At 34.0% G+C, this 21,852-nt stretch overlaps 1 protein-coding gene across 5 annotated transcripts in view; it reads left to right on the forward strand.

The window, feature by feature from the left end:
• FSTL5 (follistatin like 5) overlaps positions 1 to 21,852 on the forward strand; it is a 546,524-nt gene that overhangs the window by 81,308 nt on the left and 443,364 nt on the right. The gene's annotated exons all lie outside the window — the stretch shown is intronic.

The following is a 21,852-nucleotide window of genomic DNA, read 5'->3' on the forward strand; positions in this document are numbered from 1 at the left end:
ACTCAGCAGGGCTACTGTTGGTGTTTCAAGTCTGCTGTCACTATCTGAAAATTCTTACCTTTTGAGCAAGGGGCCTTACTTTTTTATGTTGCACTGAGCGCTGCTGATTATGTAGCTGATCCTGCCTCCAGGCCACAAAACTTCATTTATTTCGGGAAGTCCTAGGGTGGCCCTGCTTCCTGTGTGCTGTCTCTGCTGTTTTTGCCTTTCCATGAAAGCACAAATGGCAGTACAAAGGATATTTATTGTACCTTAGTGCTCCTAACATCAGCTCCCAACACTCTGAGTGCCTGAGGCATCTTGTCTTTTGACCTGGAATAGAGAGCATGGCTCCTTGCTTACTTTACCTGTCTTCCAACGCAGAGCCTCAGAAAATTGCCTGTTAAAGTTTTGCCTTTAGATTCCTCTCCCTCTTTGTTTTTCCTGGGCAGTGAGAAGGTCGTTGTCATACTTCTTCTATTTACCTCAGCAACTGCTGCTTGTTTCTCATTATTACATATGTTACTTGTCCATATCTGTTTTATATCCTCTTCTTGTGTTTATTTTTTGTCCTTTTGATGGTCATAGCATCTTCTTGCTTTTTATCTTGAATCAGAATCCTTCATTTTACTTGTAGTAAATAAACCAAAAAAGCAAGCAAAATAACAATTAAAACCCCAAAAGCATATGTGGAAAACTGAACTCATGTGAAATACATGCTTAGAAGTGGAGGAACATTGTTCAAATTCAATCTTCCAGTATATTCAAGGCCCTATGTAATCATAGAAAAGTGACTTTGTTACAGAGGCCTAAATTGAATTTTAAGTGATTCCCTCAATAAATACAAACCGATAGTTAATTTATGAGTATTTAAAAGGGGAGTATATCAGCTCTCAATAGTATTTATGACAAATTATGTTAGTTTTTTATGTACCAAGCAACAAGTTCACTCAAGTAGACTCATGTTCAACCTGATAAGAGTGGGTACATGCTGAATTAGTTTGCTAGAGCTGTTATAACAAAATACCACTGACTGGATGACAGAGAACAACAGAATTATCTAGCAGTTCTGGAGGCTAAACTTCTAAGATCTAGGGGTTAGAAGAGTTGGTTCCTTTTGAGATCTGTGAAGAAAAACCTGTCCCAGATTTTGTTCCTTTCTCTGGGGGTTTACTGGCAGTCTGTTTTTGGTGTTCCTTGAGGATGGCTAAGGAAGTTTTCAGCCATTATTCTTCAAGTAAATTTCTGTCTCATTTCTATCTCTTCTCTTTCTAGAATCCCTATAATGCTAAGTTAGTGTGCTTGATGTCATTTCAGAGGTGACTTAGGCTATCCTGATAATTTTATTTATATACTTTTGCTATTTTGATTGGGTAATTTCCTCTATCCTATCTTCCAGATCACTGATTCACTCTTCTATGTCATCTTGTCTGCTGTTGATTCCTTCTGGTGTGCTTTCTACTTCAGTTCTGTATTCTTCAGCTCTGATTGGTTCATATATGTGTATATATACATGCATACATATGTATGGGTTCATATATATATATATATATGGGTTCATATATACATGTATAAATGTATATGTATATATATTTTATATCTCTTTGTTGAAATTCTTACTATGTTCTTTCAGTCTCCTACGTTGATGAGTATTTTTATGACCATTACTTTGAACTCTTTTTTCTGGTATACTGCTATACTGCTATACTGCTATACTGCTATACTCTATCATAATTTCTTCTATGTGTTAGGTATGTCAGCTACAACTCACAACCTTGAAAGAATGGCCTTATAAGAAATGTGTTTTTTGTGGCCCAGTAACCCAGTCCCACTGATCACTAAAGTCAGTGCTGCAGAGGTGGTGTCTTTGTGGTTTGCATGTGCCCTTCTGTCGTACTTCTGATGTAACTGCTATGGTGCTCTAACAAGTGGGGCTAGTCCCTGACTCAGCTGTCTTTTTGGCCCCACCATAGCTGTTGGAGGTGTGCTGGTGTGTGTATACTGTCCTGCTAGAGCAGGTGCTACTTTGAAGGGGTACTGGTCTTGGGTGATGCTATTCACTATGTGTTCTGTGGTTGGGACATCTTGACAGGGGTACCTGTGGCAAATGAGGCTGCCCACTGTGTGTGACAGAGTGGTCAGGGAAGGATCCACTTGGTTGGGAATCTGGTGACAGCTGAAGTCATCCATCAAAGTGGCAGGGTGGGAGTACATTGCAATGAGCTTCAGCTGGGGAAGGTAAAATTTGTTAAGATGGACAATATCGGAAATGGTACCCACAAGTTTAGATCAGCTAGATCAAAAGAGAGTAAAAAACATAGATGACTTCCAGCACTCCTCCCACCCCCATAGAAGGTTCTAATAGATTCCTGTCCCTCTAGTACTTACCCTAAAATAAGTCAATATGTGACCCAAGTTCTTGTAAACCTGCTGACTCTGTGAGAACTCAGAGTGAATGAGTTGCACATGAAACCTTTAAGATCTGCATTGTGTTTTTCTATAGCCTTTCTGCTTTTCCTGACATAAGTGCTGTTGATTTTCAAAGCTGGTTGCTATGGCATCTCTTCTTCCTGGTGCAAGTCCATCAGGCAAGGGAGCCAGATATGGGGCTTGGACTCCTCATTCCTCATGAAGGACCTCTACAGTTGTGATATTCCAGGTTGTACACTGTAGTTTCAGAGGTGAGGGTCCTGACAAAACCATATCCCTGCCCCTCCAATCTGTCTCGATGTGGCTTTTTCTTTATATCTGTAGAAAATGTGTTCTACTGTTCTTCAGACTATTCTCAGCAATAGTTTTTCTATATGTAGTTGTATTTTGTGTGTTTGTAGAAGGAGGTGAGATCAGGGTCTTCTTCCTCCACAATCTGGATCCCTCTTTTCAACTATAATCTTTAAGAAAGTTATGAAATTAAAGACATTTAGGGTCAAGAAAAACTAGCATAACTGAAACTGAAAATAAGGAATTAGTTTAATACCTCAGAAAAACACAAGCCAACTGATTATAACCTTACATTGCGATGTGTTTTTATTTGACATTTCCAATAAAATTTTGAGAGAAATTATAAGTGGTTCCTATGAAAAATTTGTTTTACAGATATTTTAGATGAAGCACATTGAATCAATTCACTCCTCTTGAGGTAGAACCCATGGAAGTCTGCAGTGTAACAGGTTCCCCAGTGACTTACATGCACACCAAAATTTGAGAAATTGGAAACTTTTTCCAGACAGCTGATCTTTATTGAGAAGTCAGACATCTGTGTATCAGTTAACTTAACTGATCTCTTAACTTTGATCTTTTTTGCAGCTCAGCTTTTCCCACAGTCCAATTAAATTTTGAGCATGTTCCTGCCCTGACTTCCTCAAGTTTATAACATATCTCTTTTTCATTGATTTGAGCTTATGCTATTTATAAACTATTATTAGCATTCTCATTCCATTGTGACTCTTGACTTTTCTTGACATTTGTGATTGTTTGTGCACTGACATGGCAGATTAATATATGAGGTCTGTCCAGAAGGTATCCAGCCATGTAATTTGAAAAAGAGACATTTATTAAGGAAGATATAAAAGAAACATTATATGTAGGACAATGACATCTCAGTCCCCTTCAAAGTAGGCACCTTGGGACCTCACACAGTTCTCCCAATTGCCATCAGCTGCCCCACTGTGTTTTTCTGAATCTCGTAGACTGTCTGAAATCTCATCCCTTTCAAAGGTGATTTCAATTTTGGGAAAAACCGGAAGGCACAGGCTGTCAAATATTGGCTGTAGTGGGGGCTGAGTCACCTGGGTGATTTGATGTTTTGCCAAGAAATTCTGAATGAGAGGTGACGCATGAGTGGGGACATTATCATGATAAAACTGCGAACCACCAGTTGCCCATAGCTGCAACCTTCTGAATCATCCCAGTAGTTTCCATGGAGGAATCTGATGCAGATTTGTTGCTTTACTTGCTGAATCATTTTGAATGCTATGGCCACACAGTACACATGCCCACTCAATGGCATCTACCACCCCCACTGACTAGTGCAGTGAAGTCATCATTGTTCACACATGCACACTCCAGTCCACTCTCCTTGGCTGACAGGTTACATCTATGTCATGCAAACCATTCTTGTTATATTAACAAAGGCTGGACTTTTTCTGGACAAACCTCATATTATAATAGTCTGAAACAATGCCATTTCCACATTATACTTGACAATACTGATGGTATTTAATAGATCTGATAAACAATAATTTAAATATTTTTATTGTATTTTTCTTCTCAATTTCCAATGTGAGGCTGCAAATTAGAGCTTTGAATCTAACAATATTATTCTATTGCAACTTAATTGAAATAAGTTTAAAATGTAAATGCTTAACACAACTATAGCACTAATATGTAAGACAACTGTATTTGAACATCAATAAAAAAAGGAAAAAAAAAGAATATATGCCCTTTGCTTGGTGGCTTAGTTGGTTGGAGTATGATCTCAGGTACCAACAAATTACAGGTTCAATCCCAGCCAGGGTGCATATAGGAGCTGATATTTCTCTCTCTCTCAAACCAGTAAAAAACAAACATATCCTGGGGTGAGGATTAAAAAAAGATTACATGACTTCTAATATGCATGATGTTCTATGGCTAATATTTCAGTAGTGGTAACTGAAAATTTTAACTATCACTAGTATAAGAAATTAACTCATGACTCTTAGGGTTTTCTCTTTTATTTTTTCACCTCTGTTGTATCACAAGTATTAACCACTCAATACCTATTGGGAAGTAAATTAGTTTTAGAATGTCTTAGTCTTCTGGTACTTTCTGAGGCTTTTAGAAAATTCGACTACTATTTAAAAGATATGGATGTAGCTTTCCAATTTCTTAATAAGTTTAAATATTATGAATTTTCTACATTATTTTAAAAAGATTTCCTCAATTATTTCAAAATGTTGTTTCCTTTAATTAATTAGAAATTGATTGAATCACACCTGTTCAAAGAGCAAAGAATTAGTGAACTAGCTTCCTAATATAATTATGTTATTGTTTTGGATATAATCATGAATTATATCAGTGAAAGTCTGTAACATCAATAATATTTCCTCTTATTGAGTGAATAGTTTGAATATAACTCATTTTTTTAACTTTATTCTTTGACTCAGAGAAAGTAGTATATCCTCCTTGTGTTACTCTAGAAATGTAACTCCTTTTAAATCATACGTTAACATAAATATAATCTAACTGAATAGATAACCAATTGGCAATCTAAAGTTGATCAGATTTATTCTCACTTTCAGACAAATGGTATGTAGGCCTAATGTATTTTTCTTCCATTTGATATCCTTGCTTTCTTTTAAGGCCAGTGATTGAGATATAACTTCCACATTCCCAATCTAGCCTTGTTCCTAACTCTTGGAAATGAGCTTGTCTCCTCATCACTTATGTGAAAGAAGAGATCATATGAGTTCCTCATCTAACACTGCCCTTATTCTCATGTATCTCACTCATTACCTACACTAATCCTCACAACCATTGCAGATATGTACTTTATCTGACCTATGAGTGGAATCAATTAAGAATACACACACAAGTCTACTTTATTAAATACTAAAATTTTCTCATATGTCTCACTATTTCAGAGTACGCTTGTGGCATACTATCTTGTCATATGCCAATACCCACAGCATTATATCTTTCAAATGTAAAGATACATTGACTATTAAGTGAAATAAAGCTCACTTTTAAAGAGCAATTGTAGGACTGTTTAAAGAGCAATTATAGGACTGTAGGACTCATGGGTGCATTCTATTGCCTTTTTAGAGCAAAGTTGTCCAAGTAGTTGTAAATATATTTAAATTGCACACTGGCCTACATTATACATAAAACAAAAATATTGAAAATAATATAAAATTATTCTTAAATTTTTTTTAAGATTTTATTTATTTATTTTTAGAGAGGGAAGGGAGGGAGAAAGAAAGAGAGAAAGAAACATCAATGTGTGGTTGCTGGGGGTCATGGCCTGCAACCCAGGCATGTGCCCTGACCGGGAATCGAACCTGGGACACTTTGGTTCCCAGCCCATGCTCAATCCACTGAGATACGCTAGCCAGGGCTATTCTTAAATCTTTTTAAAATTTAGTTTTCAAATGTATGAAAAATTAGTAAATACTCCTAGATGCTTTTTCGAGCTAATTTGAGCTCAGGGGAGGTGTGTATGTGTGTGTGTGTGTGTGTGTGTGTGTGTGTGTGTGTGTGAGAGAGAGAGAGAGAGAGAGAGAGAGAGAGAGAGGGAGAGAGAGAGAGAGAGAGAGAGAGGGAGAGAGGGAGAGATGTCACAGCAGGGGATATGGAAAGTTTGTCAGGATAGTAGCCATCTATGTGTAGAGCTCTTCAGGGAAATCTAGATTGAAATAAATAAGCAGAGGGAAATCTTTTACAACCATACTAGAAAGCTGTGATTTAGTGAAATGAGGTTTCTGGAATTACACGATTAGATAAAAATAGAAGCTGCTCATCAGCAGCCGTCAGCCTTAGTGCTGATTGGGCAGGTGGGCCACACACTCCAGCTGGGTTGCTCCGACCCTCAGGACCTCCTTACAACCTACTGCACACAGGCCTTTTTACATTAAGCAGCAGTTTAAATCATATGGTGTCCAGACACACAATATCAACCTGTATTGACATATTTTTCTCTATGATAATGAAATTAACAGCAGCTGTTTTAAGTCTTCCTATCAGTTTGTTGGAATTTGACATTTACAATTTCTTGTTCCTACAATTCATTAGAAAATATTTCTGATAGACAATGATATTTAAAATAATTTAATAAGATTCTACAAACCTAACACCAAGTAAGAAATATATATTAAAAATATTGTTCAAGCCCTTCAGTACCTTTCCCCAACTATATACTTTTTCCAACCACTTCTTAAAAAATAAATGTTTCCTTAAATTTTGTGTTAAACATCCCATTATATTTTTATGAGTTTAATATATATGGAAAGGAAAATACAATATGGGGCAAAAGTAGGTTTATAGTTTCCAGGACCTGAAATGGAGAATTTATGCTTATTATTATATTACTTGTTAATTACTGTATTATTTGCCATACAAATAACTGTAAACATACTTTTGCCAACCCTGTATCTTTATCTCAACTAGAGTCAGACTAGAAATGACACTTTCCCTTATCGCCTCCATTTGCCAAGAGTGTTATTTTAACTATTTTATATAGATACATATGTGTGTATCTCTCCTTTTTGAATTTCATAGAAGACATTTAGGACATACCTTTTAAGAACTTGGTATCATCATTTGGTAAAATAATTATCTATTTTATTTATATCTATATGTATATCTATCTATATGTATGTTTATATGTACATATGTATGTATCTGCCTATCTATCTACTAATTGTCTATCTATTATTCCATTCATCTCTCTATTCCTTCTTTTAATTGTTGTTCAAGTACAGTTTTCTGTCTTTTGCTCCCATCCCAGCCCACCCCCCCAATCCTCCTCACCTCCCTCCCATTTCCACTCCCCCCTAGTTTTTGTCCATGTGTCCTTTATATTTGTTCCTGTAAATCCTTCCCCTTTTCCCCTGAAATTCCCTCCCCTCTCCCCTCTGGTCACTGTCAGAGGGGAGGGGTTAGAATATAATGCTCTGGTCACTGTCAGCCTGTTCTCTATTCAGTGTCTTTGGCTATATTTTGCTTGTTTGTTTTGTTGTTTAGGTGATATCATATGATATATGTCTTTCATTGCCTGGCCTTTTTTTTTTTTAAATTTTCATTCTCTATTTAACTCTTTCCCTTAGTGTCAAGTATTTAAATTTGTTTTATAAGTAATTTTTTATTTGTATGCGCTCCTATAAAATGTATTTTATTATACTTTCTGTTTCGATCCCCATAAGTAGTATTACTGCTTTTTTCTCATTGATTACTTTTTCACTTAATACTGTGTTTTAAAGATATTTTCATGCCATTTTATTATAGTGCCTAATTGTTGAGTGCCCAACATATAAATGAATTGCCCTAAGAATGACCACGTCTATCATTCCCAGTGTTTCTACCACGGACACTGCTGCAGTGGCCATCCTTCCACCCGACTCCTTATGGAGCTAATCAGAGTTTCTAACCTTTAAAACATGGTTTGCAGAAATTGTTCCTATTTGATTTTAATTTTATATTTTATTAACATTTTTCTTAAATGCAAAACATTTGCTTTCTGAATGTCTAATAGAATTCATCTGCAAAGGTATCTGGATCTGGGCATTTGGAAAGAAATTATTTTGGTGGCCACTTTCATCATTTTTCTTGTTTCATTTTGTTTTTGCATTATTTTTTGAAAATTTAGTTACTAATATTTCGTTTTCTTCCTGTTCCATTTGGCTATATTTCTTTTTTTCAGAAATGTATCACTTATATATGAGAATTAGATGAGACTTGTTAGAATATAATGCTCATATACCCTTTACATTTAATCTCAGTTGTCTGTATTTACAATATTTTTATACCACATTGTATTTACTCTTAATATTCTGTCTTCTGTTTTTATCATTAAGTCTTGTAAAACGTTTGTCCAGGAGACCATATTAATCTTCACAGAAAGAAAATTCCTGTTAAGATTTTTTAATATCCTACAGTTCTTTTAGCTTTTTATGTCTTTGATGCCAATTTTTCTTGCTTATTTTTCCTGTTACTATATTTTAACCTCTTAAGTTGAATGCATAATTTGTATTATATAACCTTTCTTTTTTCCTGATAATTAAAGCTATAAATTTTCCACAAATTCTTTTTTCCCAGAACTCCATGAGTTTGGTCTGGCAATGCTTTTCTTTGCTTCAATCTAAATGATTCAGAAATAGTTTATGATTTTCTGTATAATCAAAGAATTATTTAATAATCTGTATATGGATTCTGTTTATAGGGTGATTATTTCAGCATCCTTTTGATATAATTCTAATAATACTGAATGTTATCTATATAATATATTTAAATTCACCATAGGTTTTTATGAAGCTTCCTTTATGGCCCAACACATTCAATATTTGTGAATGTTACATATGTGCTTTAAAACAATGCTGTTTCTCTTTATTGCATATAGTGTTCTTTATCTAATACTTTGAGCATTTCTTTTTTTTTCCTGGAACTTGTTGCTCAGGTTATTCTTTGCTTGAGTTTTCAGTTTCTTGGAAGTTTCCAAAAACCTAGAATGTAATATATTCAGGAAAAGAGTTCATTTTAAGTTCAACAAAGAGATGGGAATAATAAAAAGGAGAATAAGAATGATTTTTTTTATCTGAAGAAAACAGTCAAAGAAAATGAAAAATGCAACGCAGGACTTAACAGTGGGTTCAATGTAGCAAAGAACAGTGAACTTGAAGACAGATCTTTTGATACTGAATCAGATGAAAAAGAAATAAAAATTAAAAAGTGTAGAAAGCCTTGTGAATTGTGGGACATCATTAAGAAAAAGAATATTCACATTATGGAAGTCTCTGAAGGAAAAGAGAGGAAGAAAAGGACAGGACACTTATTTGGAGAAATGTGGCTGAAAACTTCCCATATATGGAAAGAGATATAGCTATCCAGGTTCATGAAGCTCAAAAATCTTCAAATACATTAAACCAAAATAATTTTTACCAAGACACGTTGTAATAAAACCTTTGAAAATCAAACACAAGAAATTTTAAAGTAGTAAGAGAAAGAAAAGACTCATCGCATACAAAGAAACCCCAATGAGACTATCAGCAGAAGTGTCAGTAAAACTTTGTAGGGTTGAAAAGAGTGATCCCATTTACAATAGCATCAAAACCAATAAAATACTTAAGGATAAATTTAACCAAGGTGGTAAAACATCTATACACTGAAAACTTAAAAAACATTAAAAAAGAAATTGAGTCCTGGCTGGTGTGGCTCAGTGAGTTTGAATGCTGGCCTGTGAACCAAAGGGTAGCTGGTTTGATTCCCAGTCAGGGCACAAGCCTGGGTTGCAGACCAGTCCCCAGTAGGGGACGCATGAAAGGCAAACACAAATTGATGTTTCCCTTTCTTCCTCTCTCCCTTCCTTCTCTTAAAAATAAATAAATAAAATCTAAAATAGGAATTGAAAAAGACACGAATAAAAGATATACTATATTCTTGAATTTGAATATTTAATTTTTTACTAAAAGTCCATACAATTCAAAGATATGTACCAATTCAATGCTTTCCAATTAAAATTCCAATGGAGTTCTTCACAGATAACAATAACTACCTCAAAGGCCCCAAATTGTTATAGCAATCTTGAGAAACAAGAATAAAGATTGACGTGTCACACCTGAATTCAAATGGTATTACCAAATTATTGTAATCAAAACAATATGGTACAGACCAGTGAGATAGAATCAAGAGCCCAGAAATAAACCAACAAAATTAAGTAAACTAATTTTGACAGGGGTGTTCTGAACACACAGTGAGAAAGGATAATCTGTTCAATAAATGGTTCTGGGTAAACTGAATATCCACATAAAAAAGAATGAAACCGGACCTCTGATGACACCATGAATAAAAATTAACTAAAATAAATTTAGTAAATACTTGTAAGGCCTGAAACAGTATAATTAGTAGAGGAAAACATAGGAGAAAAGCTCCATGACATTGGTCTTCTCATCGATGTTTTTCTGGGATACGATACCAAAAGCCCAAGCAACCCAAGCAAAAACAAACAAATTAAATAGTTTCTGCACAGTAAATGAAACAATAAATTTAAAAGGCAGCCCACAGGATAGGACAACATATTAGCAAATTATTTAATATATATGATAAGGGATTAATATCAAAATACATAAAAATTCATATAACTCAATAACAGAAAAGGAAATAATATAAGTACAAAAATGAACAAAGCACCTAAATAGATATTTTTCCAAGGAAGACATCCAAATGGCCAACTGGTACATGAAAAGATGCTCAGCATCACTATTCATCAGGGAAATGCAAATCAAAACCACAATGGTATATCATCTCATACATATTATAGTGGCTAATATTAAAAACACAGAACATAACAAGTGTTGGTAGGTTGTTAATGAAATAGAACACTTGTGCATTGTTGGTTGAAATGCACATTAGTACAGACATTATGGAAAACATATAGCAGTTTCTTAAAAAAATTAAAAATAAAACTGCCACATGATCCAGCAATTCCACTTATGAGTATATATCTGAAGGAAAAAAATTACTATCTTTTAAAAAAGTATTTTATTTATTAATTTTTAGAGAGAGGGGAAGGGAGAGAGAAAGACAGAGAGAGAAACAAGGATGTATGAGAGATACATCTATTGGTTGCCTCTGGTACGATTCAAGTGGGGACCCGACCCACAATCCGGGCATATGCCCTGACTGGGGATTGAACTGGCAGCCTTTTGGTTCCCAAGCCAGTGCTCAATTCACTGAGTCACACCAGCCAGAGCAGGAATTTACTATCTCGAAGAGATTTCTGCACTCCCATGTGTTTTGTGTCATTATTAAAAATAGCCAAGACATAGAGACAACCTAAGTGTTCAGGGACAGATGAATAGATACTGAAATTATGGTCTACATAGAAAATGGAATATTACTCAGCTATTTAAAAAAGGAAACCCTGCTTTTTGGGACAACATAGATGAATATGGAGGGTATTGTGTTAAGTGAAATAAGCCAAAGAAAGACAAATAGTGTATGGTTTCACTTTTTATGTGAAATATTTTCTTAAATGCTGATATTGCAAAAAAGAATAGAATGGTGGTTATCTAGTGTTGGGAAAAGGGAAAATAAGAAGATGTAAGTAAATGGAAAAACTTTCAACTATAAGATAAGTAAGTTCTAAGGATCTAATGTACAGTATAGTGACTATACTTAATAATGCTATATTGTATACTTAAAAGTTACTGCGAGAACTGAAGCAGTCTCATTACAAAAAGACAAGTAACATGTGATGTAATGAATGTGTTAGTTACTTTGATCTCGGTAATCTTTCCACAATATGTGTGCAAATGAATATGTATGGTGTGTGAATATATAAATATATTTTAACATGTACCATCACATTTATAATATATTATTGTCACATTATATACTTTAAATGCCTACAATTATGTGTTAATTATTCCTCAATAAAGCTTTATGAAGTAAACAGTTGGAACATAATGTCCTAGGTCTCATTCATCTTTCAGTTAAAATTAGCCTGATATTATGATAACTGTTACCACTTACTTGCCTAAGAAGGAATGGAAATCATGTACTGTATTTATTTTAAGGAGATCCCAGTTGGGGAACTCATCTTTTTAAAAAAGACAATTTGACATATGGTTTTGGATCTTAAATCAAGTAATCGTATTTGTTGCTTGGAAATGCTGCCATAGGTGCCATGGCCATCGTCCTAGAGACCTCCATGAACTGTCAGCTGAAGATGTAAGCAAGGGAAGCTAGACCACGGCTTCCGGTCACCTCAAATGAGATAAATGTGTAAAGAACTTAAAAATTGCTTGCCAACTAAGAAAACTGTAAGAAGTGTTTTAATCATCTTTTTCTCCTCCTCCCTTTTCTCCTGCTTCTCTTCCTCCTTCCTTCTTCTTCCTTCCTAATTCCTTCTCCTTCCCATTCGTCATCTATTTTTATTCCCCAGGCCTCAATCATCTTTTTTATAAACAGTTGCAATGAATTTATCTGCTTAATGAGAAGGGCACTGAGTGTGTTCGTACTTAGATTCCATGCTGTTGACCTCTCATGCTTATCTTCCCCACCAAGCCCCTTCTTGCCTGAAGCCAGAATATTTTTTATTCCTTTAGTTTGAGCTGAACTACCTGGCTGTACGTTTTATATTTTATAATTGCAGAATATAGTTTTCCATGCAAAGTATATTCTAAATAATAAATTTGATTTATTGGTAGCCTCTTTAAAATTTATATTACTAGAAAAAGCATGCTATACTCCAGATCACTGTAAATTTAAAAATCAAATCATTAGGTTCCTATAACAATTATTGCTTTTGGTCTATTTATAGACTTAATGAATTACACATCCAAATTTATTGAGGAATAAACATAAAATGGAAAGAATTCTAATTTATATGTCTGCATTTTAAATCATACTACTTCATTAATTTCCATACCAAAAACCATTAATTAAATGATTTATATTTTTATTTTTTCCGAATTCTTTAATTAGTAATTTGTGTTAAGAAAATCATCATTACTTTTCACACTTCAAAAACACACTGAAAAAACTGTTATAATAATCAGCACGTTTATTTGATTTATATGACTCTTTACCAAATGGCATCAGCTATATTTAAATGGGCTAAATTTTCTACTGGAGATAGGAGAGAACTTTCTTAAATATATTTTATGTAATCTTCATGTCTAAATAAATATATAGTTGAGCCATTCTTAACTATCCACAGTTCCTCTCAAAGGATCAAAAGTTGTACAGTTTTGTGACTTTGTACAGCCTACTACCTTTTCACCAGCAAATTATTGTACCATCCTTTAATTCTTGGTTCAGAGAACATTTTCCCTGTGAATTCTCCCTTTGCTCCACACTCAGCATAGACAATTGTTCTTCCCATTCTTGTTTAGCATTGATTTGTAATTAACTGCTATTAGTCTCTCCAAATAACTTTGAAATTCAGAGATAGAAATTTAAGTTACCCATAGTTAATCCTTGTCTCATAGCACAGAGCAGGCTGTGAATATCCCTAGCAAACCTGTGTTCAAGAAGTGAGTAGGTTGTATGTCAACACCTTATTAAGGTAGTAACATGATCTTAAGAACATAAAAACCTTGCAACCATATTTCAAATTTCTTTACATACACACACAAAATAAGATAAATGGACAAGGATAAATCTGAAAGCTGGTTAGAACATGTATTATCAATTTTTAAAATGCAATTCCCTTTTTAGCAAAAAATCATAAATAATATTTCAAAAATTAAATAGGCATTTCTTTTAAATGCTTCTGAATTTATGCTGAATATTCTTTATAATGGAATATTTTTTCATTGCATAGATATAATTGTCAAAAATTATTCTTTATTTTATTGAATTTTCTTTAGATTTTATATGCATGGCCTCAAAAATAGCCTATCAACACTCATTTTTGATTTTCCCCATATTTCAACTCCAAGTCTAATACTGTAGAACCATAATTCTGCGAGAAAGGCCTACAGAATTCTCACTTTTATTTTGAGATTATAGATTAGGTTAGGAAAAAACATTTCCTTTCTCTTAATATTTTTTAATCCTCAAATCCATATGCATCATTAATAAATAAAAAATTTTGTACTTTAATATGGAGAGGAGGACACATATATGGGTGTACCATGTATGGGATTTTTAAATTTTCCTTTGACTATTGTAATTATCTAGTATGCTTATGAGTCTTTGCATTATTTTATATATAACATATTTTACTACTTAATTCCTTATTACTACAAGCTATTTTTTTCCTGCTCTGGATAGCTATAATTTCTTAAACCTAATTAAATGCTGCTCACCTTTTAAGACCCTGTGAGCCCATCAACCAAAGTTGTCCTTTATGACATTTTGGACAAATTCCTTTTTTTTAAAGTAATTTAATTTAATTTGTTTCTTTTTTTTAATTGTTGTTCAAGTACAGTTGTCTCCATTTTCCTGCCACCATTCTCCCCCACAAACTCTTGTTAATTGTATTTGACACACGAGATAATGATTGTTTTTGAGTATGTTTTATCCATTTAACTTGAACATATACACTCCTGGTTAAAAATAAATCAGACAAAAAAATCTATCTGATGATTACATTTAGATTTAAATGATAAAAATAATTATAAATTTCCCATAATCATTGATTTTAAGTGGAAATACAAATAAACATATCATAAAACTTATAAGCTTGATATTTGAAGCTTAATTATACTATGTATATAATAAAACACAGTACAGATATTATTGAATATAGAAGGGAGTTGGTGAGTAAATTCATTTCTACTTTGAGATTCATTTTTTAAAAATCTAGTGCATGTCCCATTATCATGTCAACTTTACCATCCCAACTCTGCACTACCACTGCATACTATTTGCTCTTTTGTCGTCTTACCATGCACTCTGATGAACTGGTAATTTAGGTCATGCTGTATGTTCTACATATAATCCCCCCTTCCACTGGCTACAAAGATCAACTAGTTATTCTTACAAACTAATCTCTCTCTGTATTTCCCAGTAGTCCACATATTCAAAGCTTTCCTTCCCCTAAGTTAAGAAAGAATGTATTGTTCTTTGAGCTCTCTAGATTTTATACACAATCTCACTCTTGAATGTCACATTTGATTTCATATATTTTGTGGGTGCCTGTTCCTCCACTAGGCTGTTAAATTCTAGAGTTCAGAGACTTGATTAGGAATGGTGCCTATTCTCTTGAAAGATACTCCTCTAGGTACTATGAATATACCAGTTAAGCCTGCAAACTCTCTTGCTCATGCAACATGTGTTTCAGTAAAGAGAACACATAAAGCACAAATAAATATATGTTGTTCTTGGAAGTAGTAATTCTGCTGAGAATAAATAAAAAGTTAAGGAAACAAAATAGTAATAGAGGTGCTGTTTCAGATAGAGTGGCCAGAGTTGAGGCTTGTTGTGGTGATGATAGTGGATTAAGAACATGGTTCATATTATGATGGAAACTATTTTAAATACACATTAAGAGCATTGTGATTAAACTAAGTAGACTGAAAATCCACCATTACAGTTTTCTGAAAATACATCTATGTCTCCAAGATTTAGGAGGCTAGATATACTACATTGTGATTGCCAGATCTCTTCTTTTTCAGGCACTTTATAATTAAATGGGTACAGAAAAGTATGTTTTGGAGAGAGTGTGTGCCTGTGTGTGTGTAGAGCTTGTGGGAAGGAGCTCATGTGCTACGACGCGTCAGAGCGGCGTAGAGGAGACTTATTGCAAGACGGCAGTGGAGTGGCTCTACTGAAATAGTCTTCTATTCCCGACTTTCATGAATTTACAATCTTTATTACTTAAGAGTTCTGGGAAACATATCAAAAACTTTAATATCTTATATTTTTAACACTTAGCACATGGAAATCTTATGCATTTAACATGACTATTCTACTGCAAATGAGCACTTCGCAAGTTTTGTTTGGTGGTATTTTTTTGGCAAACGGTAATTGCATCAAAGGGAAAGGAAGAGTTCGGAGAAGTTCTTTAAACTAACAGACTTCTAAAATTAGTAATCTTTATCTTTATGTATTTTTGTAAACAAAATTTTTATTGTTACATATGTTCATTATTTTTGGACAAATTAAAAAAAAGGACTATTGACGGATCTTACCTGTTTGTGTTGATGCCTTTTCGTTAAGGTGATTTAAGCTTTATACTCTGGAATGGGAGGACAATTCACTGATAGTCTAATGTTTATAGCTCATGCTGTGTTGGTGGAGATGATGCACTTAGCATTTGGATGGTTGCTTCTCTTCCTAGAGAGCATGTGCTTCTAACTGAGAAAGAAAATAACGGGTAAACTACGTCTGAAGTAATTATGGCCACATACCTAGTTTTGATCTTTGATTATAAGACAGCAATTATTATGTTATAGCCACCATTGGATGCTAATAAATGTTATGCCATAAATGTAATACTAGATATAAAAATCCTTAATAATATCTTCCAGAGTAATAACATTCTTCCCCTTTAAAGGACTAGCAACCTATGAATTGATGTTATTTGGCTAGACTTTAGTGTGCTTAGATACTTTAAAACCACCACACCAGTTTAAAAACTACTGTGTACCTTTACTTGTCTTAATTTTACAGTGGTTTAGCTAATCCCATTTGTTATGTTGTTTTAAAAAAAATAATGAAAAGATCTTATCCACCACATCAGTTTAAAAACTACTGTGTACCTCTACATGTCTTAGTTTTATAGTGGTTTAGCTAATTCCATTTATTATACTGTTTTTTAAAAATAAAAGATCTTATCATGCAATTATGTGTTTCCTCTGAATCCATACTTCTGCCTGGATTATCTTTGGTAATCTTTATTGCACTGTCTGTAAGAATCTATTTGCCCATTTCTATCATTGAGCTGAATTTCATGGAGTCTATTTATGTAATTAATGTAGCACTTTGGGATCCTTCCAAGTATCGTGTGGTACAAGTAAACCTGGCCAAAATAAATTTCTTATTTTAATACAAGAGTGCTTTATCGGAAAACCTTTTGAAGGAATATTAAAATTGAGTTAAACCAAGAGTTTGGCCTTCTGCTATTACAAACAAGAACCAAGGTTTTCTAATGAAAACTTATTTTTCAAATATATACTGTAGACAGGGTAATAAATAATCTTTCTGATCACTTAAGAGTTCTCATGTAATTTAAAAAATCACAATTTTCTCCTTAACATTGCTTTGTTTGAAAATTAATATGTAAAACAGTTTTTTAAATAAAATGGTGGAAAATATATTTTGCCAGGTGAATAATACAACATAATCATAGAAGTAAGTTAAAAAAGGTATTACTTTCAAAGTCTTAAACTATGTATATGTCTCTACTAAAAGAGTTCTAATAAGTGTTTGGAAGTAAATGGAGTAGTTGTCTTTTTCTTACTTTACAAGTCTGTTTCCATTTTCCCCAATCCAATAAATTAATAACTATTTGATCTTCTTTAAGTAATTCTTCTCTATCATTTCTAGTGTGTAGGATGTTTCCACTGGTAATTTATCAGTATATATAAGTATATAAATGGATAACTGGATTTTAAGGAACAAATATAATAAAATATTTATGATATCAGTGCATGTTAATCCTATTTGTAATTAAATTATGACTAAGATTCATACCACTGCAAATTTATGATGGCAAAACAGGATTTCAACAGTACCAAGCTGCTCTTCTATTCTCCTGCTCTCACAGAAAAACACAAAGCAGTGCATTTGAAATCCATTTGATTTCTTCAGATTTCTGACAAACCATTCTAAATCACTCAGCAGACTCTTCTTCTGTTACAAAAAGGAAATAAATCACAGATTGAACATGTTTAAGTCAGTATATCAAACCTACAAACCTACTGTATCTATGGCCACACTTTCCTGTGCCCACCTGTTATATCAGAAGAACCGGTACTCCTATTTAAATTTCGTTCCCACTTATTTTCTGTATCACACCTACCATTTCAATACCCTTATACGATCAGTCATAACATCTGTCCCTTTTATCTTAATCTTCTCAATTTCTATTATGCACCTCCTGTCATTTAGACACTTTTAATTCTTAGTAATATAAATAAAATATTATAAAACTAAACAAAATAAACAATAAAAAATATATACCACCTCTATAAACTTGACTGTACTTTCTAGCTACACTCCATCCCAGGCCTTTCTTTCCTCATCATGTCTCTTCCATTTCATTTTTACCACTTCATACATTTCTCAACTACCCTGTCCTTCCTTAAAAAACTTCAATTTTACTTCCAAGCCCATGGTACCACCAAAAATGTGTTTTCTTTGAATGCAATGATTCTGTTGATTTCAATATATCTAGTGGGCATTGTCTTAGACATAATTTTACTTGACCTACAAGAAAAATTCTGTTATTGAATATTTCTCTCTTATACAAATATATACCCTGGGATTTTATGATTCTATTCTTTCCTGTGTTTTATCCTATAATTTATCTATTCTTTCATTCTCTTAGTTGGCTGGTTCAACTTACTATTTTTTTTACATTGTTTCTAGTACTCAGTTCCAGATCATTTGACTCTCCTGTATGTTTTCCAATTGCAGTACTGATGATTTATATAGAAGCTAGTTGATTTCTAAATTTACATGTCTTGTTGAGTTCCAGACATTTTAATCGCATGCCTACTTTGCATTCTCAGAGTGGTATTCAAAGTCAAATCAAAGGTAAATATCAAACCCAAGAAAATTCCAGGCCTTTTATCTACTAAGAGACAGAGTAGAAAGCATTTACTTTAAGGGGATAACCAGGAGGATGGAGAGATGAAGAATATGAGGAACATGAGAAACATGGCCAAAGAAGTAAGGGAAATTCAGGAGTTCAGTTTTGGCCATGACAGGTAGGCTCTTATTAGATGTCCAAATAGAGATGTCAAAAATACAGTTGAAGCCCTGGCTGGTGTAGCTCAGTGGACTGAGCACAGGCTGTGAACCAAATTGTCACTGGTTGGATTCCCATTCAGGGCACATTCCTGGGTTGCGGGCCAGGTCTTCAGCGGGGGCCATGTGAGAGGCAACCACTCGCTGATGTTTCTGTCCCTCTCACCCTCTCTGTAAGAATAAATAAATAAAAATAAAATCTTGCCCTGGCTGGTGTAGCTCAGTGGATTGAGTGCAGGCTGTGAACCAAAGTGTCGCAGGTTCGATTCCCAGTCAGGGTACATGCCTGGGTTGCAGGCCATGACCCCCAGCAACCACACATTGATGTTTCTCTCTCTCTCTCTATCTCCCTCCCTTCCCTCTCTAAAAATAAATAAATAAAATCTTTAAAAAAATAAAATAAAATCTTAAAATAATACAGTTGAAGATATGAGTCTGAAGTTTGATGGTACAGACTGGCTAGAGATATAAATATGAGAGTTCTTATGAGAAAGGTGACACTAAAGTCCAGTAGGCTGGGTAAGATCGCAGGGGGAGTGAGGTGTATGGAAGAAGGTTAAGGGCTCAATGTCTGGGAAATTCACATTTAGGAATTGAGAATGTGAGGAGTGAATAAAGATGGGACAGGGGTGGCTGGACAATGAAAGAAAAGTTCACAGAATAAGGCAGTACTAGAAAGCAAGTGAAGGACGGATAAGTGCTTCTTTATCAGCCATCTTCTTCATCATAGTCAGAGGTAACTCCTTTCTAATGGCTGAGACCTTGACAATCACCCTGTTTATCCTCTATTTCACACCCAACATTTTTTCTATCAGAAAGTCTTTCCAGCTCTAACAGATATTCCGACTCTATTGCTACCACTCTGCTCTATGCCATTATCAACTCCCACCTAAATTGCTGTAAGATACTTTTTACTGGTTCCTCTAATTTCACCCTTGCCTTATTTGACCTGTTCTCAGTAGCTAGAATGATTCTACTTGAATGTAATTCAGATAATGGTGTTTCTCTGAGAAGAAACTTTCAATGTTTTAACAGCCCTCTCAGTATGAAAAACAAAGATCAAACCAATGTCCCAAGTGCAAGTTTATCTGCCCCTATTGCCTCCCTGATTGCATTTCCTGCTAAACTCCCCTGATCCTGTCCAGTGCAGTCATACTGGTCTCCTTGGTATTTTTGACAATGTCAAAACCTCTTGCAACTTAGGAAATTTGCAGTTGTTTCTCACTCCTAGAACATGTTTTCCACAGATATGCGAGGTCTTTCCAGAAGGTATCCAGCCATATAATATGAAAAGTAGAGACATTTATTGAAGAAGATACAAGATGCAAAAAACATTGTGCATGGGATAATGATACCTCATTCCCTTCAAAGTAGGCACCTTCAGGCCTCACACAGTTCTCCCAATCACCATCAGCTGCCCTGTCATATTTCTCTGAATCTCATCAATGGTCTGAAATCTCTTCCCTTTCAAAGGTGATTTTAGTTTTGGGAAAAGCCATAAGTCACAGGATGGGCTGTAGGGGCCTGAGTCACTTGGGTGATTTAATGTTTCATCAAAAAACTCTGCCTAATAGGTGATACATGAGGGGGCATGTTGTTGTGATGAAGCTACTTGGAGAATTCTCTCATCACATTCAGAATTTTATTCAAAAATCATTTTATTGTAGTATACCCATCTAAAAGTATAGTCATTCCCTGCAAAACTACCACATTCTTTTTCTAAATATACAGATCATGTATTATAGAAATATACACTTGAAACCTATATAATCTTATTAACCAATGTCACCCCAATAAACATAATTACAAATAAATAAGTACACAAGTAGAACATTACCATTTATTTAGTGTTCTCTTTCCATAAGGACACATTTTTTCTGTTTTGTCCATCCTTTATATGTTACCTGTAGCAATCTCTGGCACATGAAAGTAACCTATATGTGTTTGTTGAAAGAATGATGACTAAATAAATGAGTGGCAAAAGAGGAGGTGAGAGATAGAGAGTATTTTTAATTACAAATACCTCTCTGAAAAATTTAAGCCTGCTTGTCCTATAATTGTGAAAGAAAAATGTATTTTTGAAACGCATTGTTTATATTTAAATTTTACTTTAAATGAACAACAGATACTCCAAATTAGAAATAAATCATAACTAGAAAATTCAATTAATTAACAAAGGAGAGAATAGCATTCAAACACAAAGGCAGAAAGGGTTAGGATAAGAGAATTGGAACACAAAAGTGTTCAAGTCTAACAAAATCATACATGGGATTTGCTCATCCAACAAATGTTCATTTGTCAATATTCATTTTCTCAAAATCTTACTCTGGGATTAATGCTAACAGCAAAAATAAATTCTTTATATTTTTACTATGTATATACATTTTACCAAAACATATTGGTATTAATACAGTTCTGCAGTTCTCTGTGTGTGTGTATGTTACTTTTTATTGGAAACATATTTCAAAGCTATTTTTAGTTTGAGACCTTGAAACTTTTAGACAGAGTGAACTGTGCATGCATATTAATTGAGAAGTCACAGAGTGCACGATTTCTACTTAAAAACAGAAAGCAAGCTAATTCTTTCGGGGTTGCCTGGTAACTAATAAGGACTATGTCAAATTGAAAGACAGGTCTGACTGAAGCAATCTTTGAATAAATAATAGAATTGTTGTCAACTTTAGCCTTAGAGAAGTAAGATAGGGACCGATTCTAAGTTTAATTGAAGGAAAGACATTTGAAATATCCCTTGTGTTTTTT

Source organism: Phyllostomus discolor, chromosome 8, assembly GCF_004126475.2.
Source record: "Phyllostomus discolor isolate MPI-MPIP mPhyDis1 chromosome 8, mPhyDis1.pri.v3, whole genome shotgun sequence".
In the NCBI taxonomy this organism is placed as follows: Eukaryota; Metazoa; Chordata; class Mammalia; order Chiroptera; family Phyllostomidae; genus Phyllostomus; species Phyllostomus discolor.